General features: G+C 31.5%; 1 long non-coding RNA gene across 1 annotated transcript in view; it reads left to right on the top strand.

Moving 5' to 3' along the window:
- Positions 1–32: 32 nt before the first annotated feature.
- Positions 33–10,817, top strand: part of LOC143225763 (uncharacterized) — a 48,362-nt gene continuing 37,577 nt past the window's right edge. Inside the window, exons 1-2 of the long non-coding RNA XR_013014061.1 lie at positions 33–7,415; positions 9,897–10,487. This is a non-coding gene — a long non-coding RNA (uncharacterized LOC143225763). The remainder of the gene's footprint in view (positions 7,416–9,896; positions 10,488–10,817) is intronic.

Raw genomic sequence — 10,817 nt, 5'->3', positions numbered from 1 at the left:
AATATTTTCCATATGTAAGTTGCAGTTGAAAGCTATTAATTTATGTTTTATAAAATCAGCCATTGTTAAAGATATTTTATTTCAAATAATGTGATTTGAACAATGAACATTTACATAAATATCGAAGGTCATTTTTACCTCTAAGACTAGGAGCTTATTTTGCCAATGTAGTTTTCTATTATGAAATTTTTGCATTTGTTGTTTTAAACTTGTATAATTCAGTTATAATCTTCTTTCCCTTTATTTTATTAACTTTAATAAAAGCATAAAATTTTAAAGATTTTAGTTAGAGCTTTTGATTCAACTTATAATCTTTTCATCCATGAATTTGATTTCATCTTTTACTCAATTTATGATATTTTAGATGTGTGTTCAAGAGCTTGTAATATGTTTTTTGACAGAAATTATTCACCATTTTAATCTTGAGAGTCTATGTGCCACAGACATACAAGACTTTAAAATATTATAAATAATTTCATGGGTCAGCTTGGCTATGAATTTACATATCCACATTTTTGAAAGCTCATGAGGTCCTAACACTTTTTAACAGGAGTCTTCTTTTACTGTTTCAGTGGTAACTGGAGATGCACTTTTGATCCATGATGTAATCAACATTGTGCACAATGTGACTGATTTTATTATAATCTTGGATCTGTGGTTTCTGACTTCTTGTGTTTGTTGCTTCAGCTGAGTCTGCCTCATTTTTTTATGATTTTGTCCTGATATTTCTACTGACAGTTTTGTTTCAGGGTCTTTTCTTCCTAACTAGGAACAGATAACCCCATCACTTTGCTGCTTTGTTTACATGGATGGCATATTTTTTCTTCTCTTTCTGCTGTTGTTTTTTGCTAAATTTCCACCTGCCTTTCTACATGAGCTTTCTTTATTCAGATTGTCTTTTCTTTCTCTCCCACCACATATATGTTCACGTGACACCTTTTTGTTCTGACTTTTGTTCAACTGCCTTCATTTCGTACTTCAGGAGTTTTATTTTGTAGTGTACAATCATGATTTTTCTTCCTTCTATGAGCTCCTATCCTTTGAATCTCTTTTTGCAGCTTCAGATTGTATTTCTCTATATATTTCTCTTTTCATCAGCAATCTCCTTATATTTGTCTTTCTCTTGATCAATGCATATAATATATACTCTTCAAAACAAGAAACGCAAAAGGGATATTTTTGTTATTTTAAAGACAAATATATGTAATAACATTACAAGCTCACAGTATGTGATATTACACATGTTAAGGCACTGATTGTCAGACCAAAATCACAATAAACGTTGTGCACTTTGAAAACGGATAAAACATCGGATTTTTTGCCAAAACGCATGCGTGTCCAATAAATTTGTTTGAGAGATCTGCAGGTCCTGCAAGTTCAACATGTGCAAAATCCCTATAATAGTGATGGGTTCTTGGTTTCCATAGCTCAGTGTTAATGACGCAATACAGTTACGCCAAGACTGACTGAAGCACAACACAACAACGCCATTGGCCGCTTGGAAGCAGGTGAATCTCGATCAGATGTTGCCAGAGCTGTGAATGTCCACCCAAGCACCATCACAAGGCTATGGAGTCATCACCAACAACATGGATCAACTCGTGACCGTCCACGATCTGGCAGACCTTGTGTGACCACACCTGCACAAGATCGCAACATCCGGTTACGTCACCTTCAGGATAGGACCACCACTGTGACGTCTCCTGCCTCAACCATACCAGGGCTGCGTAGGATTTCCGATCAGACCGTACGCAACCATCTATGAGATTCTTAGGCCCCATGTGCAACCCATCATGGTGAACGCTAACGACGTTTTTCAACATGACAACGCCCGTCTTCACACAGTTCGACTCACCACTGTCTTCTTGAGACACCACAACATCAACGTTCTTTCCTGGCCCTCCAGATCACCAGATTTAAACCCCATCAAACATCTTTGGGATGAGTTGGACCGACGTCTGTGACGGCGACAACATCAACCGCAGACTCTACCTCAGCTTGCAGCAGCTTTGCAGGCTGAGTGGACAGCCATTCCACAGGATGTGATTCGTCATCTCATCGCTTCCATGGGCAGGAGATGCCAAGCAGTTATTGATGCTCACGGGAGGCATACTCGTTATTGACGTTGAGTGACGTTAATCTTCACCTAGTGAGTGTGGACTTCGCCTTTGCAGACTTTGGATGTTCAGCAGTGAATGTGCAAAGTTTCACACATGTCATACAGAACTACCTGGAATAAACTTGTTAACAATTTGTCTCATATTTTGCCTTTTGTGTTTCTTTTTTTGAAGAGTATATATTGACAATTTCTTCTTTTTTCAGAGGCTATACTGCTACTGCAATAGACGTACTGGGGGAAAATTGCAATTACTTGTTCTCACCTATGGTCTCAATCATTTAAATTTATTCCCAATACCATAGTTAATATGTTCCTTTGTTTTTTATACTTACTTAGTCAGAATGCCTACATTTCTGGAACTGCCTCTCTCAGTCTTACCTCAGGGATCTCCATGTTCCACTCTTTCTTTGTGATGAGACATTTTTAGGGAGTATCTTATGAATTGGAAACTCAAGCTGGGGCAATTAATCATAGTAATTTCTGCACTCTTTGTTATTTTGCTTTGCTCAGTCCAAGAACTTTCAACAAGTTTCTCATCCTCAGGAATGTTTGAGATTACATCTTTCCTGCTCCCTCTTCTTTCAGTATTTTCCTACATACCTTCTCTTAGATTGCTAAGCATTATGTATTGCAGAGGTGACTTGTTTCTGGAGCCATTACCTTGTCCTTTGCTTTTTTACTTGTTGCATCTTTAGCCTCCCTTTGCAGAAGATCTCTGGGTAACTCAAGTACTTTCTTTTTGGATTTCTCTATCATTTCTCATCCAACCTCCTCTTTTCATTCCCTATCCAGGAAGTATGGAACTGCCTCTCCATATTACCACCTTTAAGATGTTGGATACTTATTGAGTTTGCTTTTGTCTGTCCAGTGTTTTTGTGATCTATTGTGACAACTCCACTGTGAAATAACTTGGTTGATGTATGGGAAAGTAAAATATCTGGTCAAATGACAAAATGCAAGGTAAGTTTTAGGGTAGTTTGTCTAGTTAGACTGCTTATTTCTTGAATACTGTTTTGTTTTGGTTTACACATATTAAGAACTTTAATTCTGTCATTGTATGTAGAGATTTTCAGAAGTGTGATAAGTGTTGAAGTAACAGACTCTTGTGTTGTTTTAGGCTAGTGTGTGCATGATTAATCAACATATATAGATGGTTTGCCAAAATGTTGGAACTTTCACAGTGAAATTGCTGTAAGTCATTCATTTGAAAGATCAATTTAGCCAAGCAAAGGAAAATGGTGTATAAGTAAAGAACTTGCTTGAGGCATTTTAACTGGAAGATAAGTTTAATGAAGCACAGGAGAATGGTTCACCAGGTGGTGGATGTTTGGTTTAGTTAGATTATTGTAGACTTTATAGTTCAAAGATCAGTTTAGACAAACATAGGAGAATAGTGCAATATATGGTGGATATTTGAAGTAGTTAGCTTGAAGTGCTATTCACTTTTTGTATATCTGTGAATAAAAGTTATTTTCAAACAGACTTGGTTACATAGTTTTTAGTTTTTGATTTTGTAATGGGGTTTTACCTTTAAGAAATTTGTTCCACTAATTATGCATTGTTGCTGGTTTCTCATTATAGTTTTTTCACAGATTTGCATCTGAAAAATTCAGATTTTTATCTCTGGCACTAAATATATAATTGGTGTCACTAATTTTCTTCATGGATCCAAAAAATGCCACTTACCTGAATAACTGATGTTTGTACATCTTGCATTAAAGATATTATTGCTGTCATCGAGTTCCTTCCCAATATGCCCAACCACCATTGATTTGAAGAATTCTGGTTTCCTTCTTCATCAGTAAAGATATCAGTCTCATTCATTTTGTATCTGAATGTATTAAATAGTCATTAACCTCAAAGGTTCAGGTTTCTCTTTCCTAATGTAATGATACTATTGGTCTCCCTGAACTTGCCCAGCTAGTACATATCTTAAAGACTAACATTTTCATCTCCATTAATAACATTATTGTTCTTATTCATTTCTTCCTCTAACTTGCCCAACCACTACTGATGTGAAAAATTAGGTTTCCTCCTCCAACATTCATGATGTTATTGGTCTAATTGTTTCCTGCCTAACCAGCATTAACTTGAAAGATTCCAGTTTCATTTTCCAACAATTATGATATTATTGGTCTCGTTCATTTCGTGTCTGAACTTGCCCAACCACCATTGACTTGAAAGATTCAGCTATCCTTCTCCAACATTCATAATGTTATCTGTCTCATTGGTTCCTGTCTAAACTTGCCCCACCACCATTGACGTGAAATATTCAGGTATCCTCCTATATTACCACAATAAATTATTAATAATACTAAAGTTTACTAACTAAGACTAATCACTACATGCCATTCACTAAAGTACAGCTCCATAAACAATTTGATATAAAGAAAGAAAAATGTTAGCTGTTAAATAATGGAACGAACATTAAATGTTATTTGCAAAAACTGATTAATCCTTTCTAACTGGTCTCCCATAATTTGCAGGAACCCAACTGGAAAATGAAACATGTGCAATAGTACACACAGTAACTGAGATTTGTTAACACATCCTGAACCAAAAACTGCAGTTCAGACTCTGAATATTTCAAGGTGATTTTCATTTTGAGTATAAAAACACCTTTCTTCATCTCCCAGTTTTTACTTTTATTTGGTTAACATCCAGAACCTCCTAAATAAACAGCAAAAGTTTTTTTAACCATATCTCTAACTACAGATATTATCAAGATAAATGAATTATTTAAAATTAAGAAATAGAAAAATGTACATACCTCTTAATTTTTCATAGAATAATTTAAAGGATCTTCTTTTGGTGGTATTTGTAACTTCAGGTATTTTTCTTTTCACATATACTTACTTTTTAAAGTTTTCCTTTTCTGTTTTAAACCATTAATTATTCATCTTAATAGAAGTCAACGATGCCTTCAGCTTATCTCAGTAACTTAGGGTGAGATGCATAAGTCTTGAGAATTGGGGCAATGTTTGAGATAAATTTTAAAGATGTTTGAACCTTTTAATTATGCATTTGAAAACATAAATAATGCATAATTAATAAATAAAAGTAAAACCTAAATGCTTTTTTATTGTCTCTAACTATAACACACTTAGGTAAGAAACAATCACAAATGCTATTGTGGACAAAACAACCAACAGCACTACTGGCAGTTACTTCTGAGTGCCAATTTCAGAATAACTTATTGTTGGATTAGAGGGCAAAATAAGGTATTTCTAATGATTACACACACTTGTGTCAAGTAACAACACGTGACTTATAAAGATCAAAGAATAGTGCAGAAGATGGGCATGGTAGTTGTCAGGGGAGGGAAAACTGTTTCAACAGAATTCATCCAAAGAAACTTGGAACATATAATTCAGTCTGACAACTAAACATAATTACTGTTTAAATGTACATCTGCCAAATAGAATTATCTTATTCAAGATATATATATATAGCACCAAAATTGAGGTTTTTTTCCAGCTTGTGGCTCATGTGAAAAACAAAACTGAAATTTATGTGTTTCTCAAAGGTTTATTTTGAAATAAAGAAATTCAACTTTAGATAACATAAAACTTTGAATTAATCATTGATGGTAAAGTTCTTTAATTAGATTTTGAATGTAACTCAGTGACCTGTGTGAAAAAGGATTTAAAGAGTACCTGGTGCAAAAAGGTTAATGAAATAGTGATTTTTTTCTTCAATCATAAATAATGTTTTTTATCTGAAAGTGAAGTAATTTATTATTTTATTATCTGACATATTAATACTTGTAACTGAGAATATGTTAAGTAAATACATTTTGATATATAATAGTTTTTGATGAGAACATATAAAAAAAATGTTAGTATACAACTTAATGAAGTTTGATCATAGAAATGTTAGGTAAACATTTCAAACATGTACTTTTTATTCCAATACCTATTCTAAGGCAGTCTTGGTGTAGATGAAGGAAATGCAAGGCATTTGTCAACAATGTAAATTTGAAATCTTGAAAATGTTCATAAACCTTGTGTCTACACATTAGATAAATAACATTGTGTAGTGTCAAATGTTTCTAATGAATTCTTGTAGAGAGAAATTTAGTATTAGAATAACCTTAAAATATATTACCTAAGAATATTTGAATGCTTTTAAGTACACCTTTTTAACCAAATGTTACATATATTTCTTTTAGTGTGGTCCTATTTTTACAGTGTTAAAAACACATGCACACAAATTTATTAGAAATCTTTTTATATTGATATCTCTAGTATTTTGCCTAATACATTTTGTATGTTATGCAATTATATAAAACTTGTTGTTTTAACAAAAATGATACTAGTATAACTCAAGTAAATCATACCATGTAGACATACATATATATATCTTGTGTCTATATTTCAGGTTCAGAAAGAATGGAATAGGATAAAATGTTGGTTGAGACACCACAGGGGTATAGGTATCTTTGTCCATCATGTAGAAAAAGCTATGCTTCTTCTGAAAGCTTATGAACACATCACTACTATCAACACAGAAAAAATATGCAATGCCATTGCAACTTCTGTGATAAAGGTTTTATTAGAAATGATGATATGAAATGACACTTATTTGGTTGTAAATTTCAAATGTTTGATTGGTTAACAAAATGATTTCTCAGTGATTGTTAACAGAACGTTTGAAAACATAAGGAAGACATATACTTTGAATTGTTGGGATTTTGCAGTTAATGCACTAGGACTTAATGGATGTAATAGTGACAAAGTTTTTTTTGTTTTTTTTTAATTTCTAATTATAAACTACACACACAAATTAATGTTGCAAATTAACTTTCCTACAAATAGATAAAAATAGCTTCATCAGTATTATAACAGTACATAGTGAACTATTGAGGACTTGACTGATTTAAATTTTGCATCCTGTTTGCCTCTTTCTTTATATATTTGATTTTTTTTTAATAAAGTAAACAATTTTTATGAAATGTGTTAAAACATTACAATAGACTTGTTCTGAAGCCTCGTGGTACCATTTTAATATGCAACACTAACATTGTCTGAATTTGTAATTAGTGATAAAAGATTAGAAACTTTAAAATGTTACAATCTTTATTGTGTGCTGTAAGAGAACTAAGTGCTAGTTTTCTGAAGATTGTGGATGTTGACAGTACATTCTTTCACTGTACACTGTTTTTTAACAGGCAGTGGTCACTTTCTATCAGGATCCTGCTGCTCTTAGCTGAGATCCAAGGGAAACATCATAGGAGCTTAAACTCACAGAACCATTACAAACCCTCAAACTCACATTGTGAAAAATGAAGGCAGATGTAATGAGATTTTATTTTACAAATACCTTATTTCTTAAAAAATGTTCAGAAAGTAACTTCATTTGTTAATAAAGATTTGTTAACCAAAAAAGTGAAAAGTCCTTATTCTTTGTTAATTTTCTTTCTAATATTAAGAATTGAGATAACAAATCCCAATATTTCAGTGTTATATACAAAACAAATACTGCATTGGTGTTAATATTGTGTAAAACCATATTAAGTACATTTTTACACATTGCACAGTAAATACTGCAGCATAAATTCATTATTGATCTGGAAAAATCCTAAAATATATTGTCACAAATGGTAAATATCATAGTGCTGTCTTCTTTAACTTTCAAGGAAAATAATGTTTATCATTATTTAAACTGAACTTCATAATAACATTGTATTTAATTAGCTATACATATACTGGGCTGATTTTCAGGAATGACCTAACTAGATAGTGTGCTTCATTTAAAATCTAATACTAATTTTTATAAATAATAAATAGTTTAATAGTTATTTTATTATACACACTTGAGAGATATTATATGTTAATTAACATTCTCAGGAAATAATATCCAGTATTTTGTTATTGCATACAGTGTGATAGTTTAGTGGAATATTCATAAATTTTCACACATTCTCTTGGTTTATTCACTAAAACTTTTGAGCTCTTCTTGGCAACACATTTAAGAGAATGTTTTCACTTTTTGTCTAATTTGTAAATGCATTTATCTAAGGTAAATATTACAGATTATTTCTCAATTAATGCTTAACAATTTAAGTTACTAGTGCAGACTGAAAGGTGTTGAGTACATACTAGTTGAAGGAAGATTTTTGAGATTATATCTCTGTTAATTCTTAAAAATAATTTAGTTACCAGTAGAGATCATAAGTTGATGAATATTATATTTTAATTAAAATAGTGCATATTATCTTTCATTTCAGTTGATTTGTAACAACAGTTAAGTTATTAGTACAAATTACAAGTTGGTGGATGTATCAGTTGAAAGTGTGGTAGTTTTTAATGACTTGGGAGGTGGGAAGTGGTGAAATTTTGAGTCATAAAGTGGTTACATAAAGATATTGAAAACGGTTTCTGAAGAGGCACTAAAACGTTTGTTATAGTGTTTGTAATCAGTAGTTATACCAAAGTGTCATTTTAACACTTGATTTTTAAGTGCTTTGGAAAGTTAGGTATTTGTATAATGTCATTAAGTATATAACTACATATGTCAAGTTTTTTGTTACTCTCAAGTGACGTGAAAATAATCTCTCATATTTAGTGTTTGTGAAGAAAGTTCTAAATGTTTTGTTTTTTGAGAAGTAAGGAGAAGCATATATATATTTCTGTATTATAACAACTGGGAGTTACTGTATAAAAAACCTATTAAATTATAATATTATGTGTGAGGTTCTTTTACAGAAAATGTCCATATGATGCATTGGGTTGAAAAGTGTTACGTATTCCCCGCAGCTGATGGATATAATAGTGATAAAAATATGTTAATAATAAAGTTAGTGAAGTGAAAACACAAAGCATGAAATATAATTAGCTAAATAAGTAGGAGATCCTAGCACATAGGATAATATCAAGATAATTTTTGGTGAGTGCAAATGGTGAAATATAAAAATACAGTATATAAACATGAGGCATCTCTTACTGGTTAAACCAGTCAAACTGAGTGTTAATGGGAGTGTATTATAAGAAAATATCTTTGATCTGATGAAAAGATTAAAAGTTTGGATGTATCATTATAGCTCTCAACTATTGCAAAGAAACTTTCACTTATCAGAAATGAATCATGTCTGGAATTAAAATTCTTAAAAGTTTTTCATATGTTCAAATCATTGGAGATTATAAAACACACAATAAAACTTGTAGATCACTGATCATTGTATATTTTTTGTAAAGTTGTAGATATATCAGTTCTGTTTAATAAAAGTATGTAAATTTCAGCCTAGATAACAAAATCTGGGCAAGAAATGTATAAAATTAGATACAATTCACCAGTTTAAATTCAATGCTTGAAAGTGCTCCACCATAATAAATATCAGATGCCAGCTTATAGGTTGAATGATATGAAAGGTTATTGAATTCCATCAGGTGCTCTTTACAGATTCAGTATTGATAAAAGTGTATCATGGTAAAATAGCTTTGATGTAATGAAAAAGTCTAATGGCTGATTGATCTAGTTTTAATAAAGTAATTTGTGGTTTGCTATATATATTCTTTTTTGTATTTGTTCGAGTAAAAAGAAACTATATTAGAAGATGTGTACTTCAACAGTTTTTTTGTTTTACATTTGTTAATTAATTTGAAAATTATTTGTTAGTCAAGAAAGTATGGAATGGAACAAATATAATAATTGTGATATTAATAATTGCTGGTGTTCATTTCCTGTTATGGTCATATGCACACATGTATTCTCAACATGTTTCTACTTTTTACTTTCTCTTTTTTTTCCTTAATTGAATAACAATACATATTTTCAGGTCGAAGGGTCAAGTGGTCATCTATGGCAGTTCATACGAGTTCTGGTCAGAGATGGCTGTGCAGTATATGCATGAGGACTTTCTCATCACCAAATTCTCTACGGATGCATCACTTGTACATGCATATCTGGCAAAAAAATCAGAAATGTTGTAAATGTGGCAAAGGATTTAAACGACCCCAAGATCGTAATCAACATGAGCAGTCCTGCAAACGCTGGGTGTAGACAAAAGAAAAACTAAGATATTCCATGTGTTTGTTTTACTTGTTTAAGCATGTATATATAATTATTTAGTCACTGTATGTTTTTGTAAAGAATTATTCACAAAGTTTTGTAAAAGTGAATTTGTGCCTTTCTAAAGAAGCTCTGATTGACACCACACATATGTTAGACACCACAATTTGAAAGTATTATGTAAACTCTTAAAATCAGACTGTGGTATGTAGACTGTAGATGGCTGTTGGTGAGTAATCTTCCTCATAAGTGTCATGAAATGTATTGTGCCATGATTCACTTTTAATCAGGTTTAGAAAATGGCTTTATTCTTCATAGAGATTCAAAACCAAAGGAGGAATCAACTTTTCTCTTTAGTGTAAGATGACTTTTGTTATTCTTGATTTTATTGTTATTTAATTAAAATCTTGGATGTTTTTCTTATGTTTTACCTTGTACAAATTTTTAAATAGTATTTGTTTTTGAAATTGCTTTGCAGTTTTCACAGTATTGTCATAATACTTTTTAATTATTAGCTTTTAAAAAGTTTCATTTTAACCACGTTATGTTTTGGTTTTGAAGCCCTTTTTCAGATTTTCTTTAATAGAGATGTGTAAATTTTCACAAAAAAGTTCAGCTAGATTGATAATTGTAAATTAAATTTTTTACATAGGAGTAGTTACAAATTTTTGAAGGAAATTTATTGAAA

This window comes from Tachypleus tridentatus, chromosome 9 (assembly GCF_004210375.1).
Source record: "Tachypleus tridentatus isolate NWPU-2018 chromosome 9, ASM421037v1, whole genome shotgun sequence".
NCBI lineage: Eukaryota > Metazoa > Arthropoda > Merostomata > Xiphosura > Limulidae > Tachypleus > Tachypleus tridentatus.
This window is presented reverse-complemented; position numbering and strand designations above follow the sequence as displayed.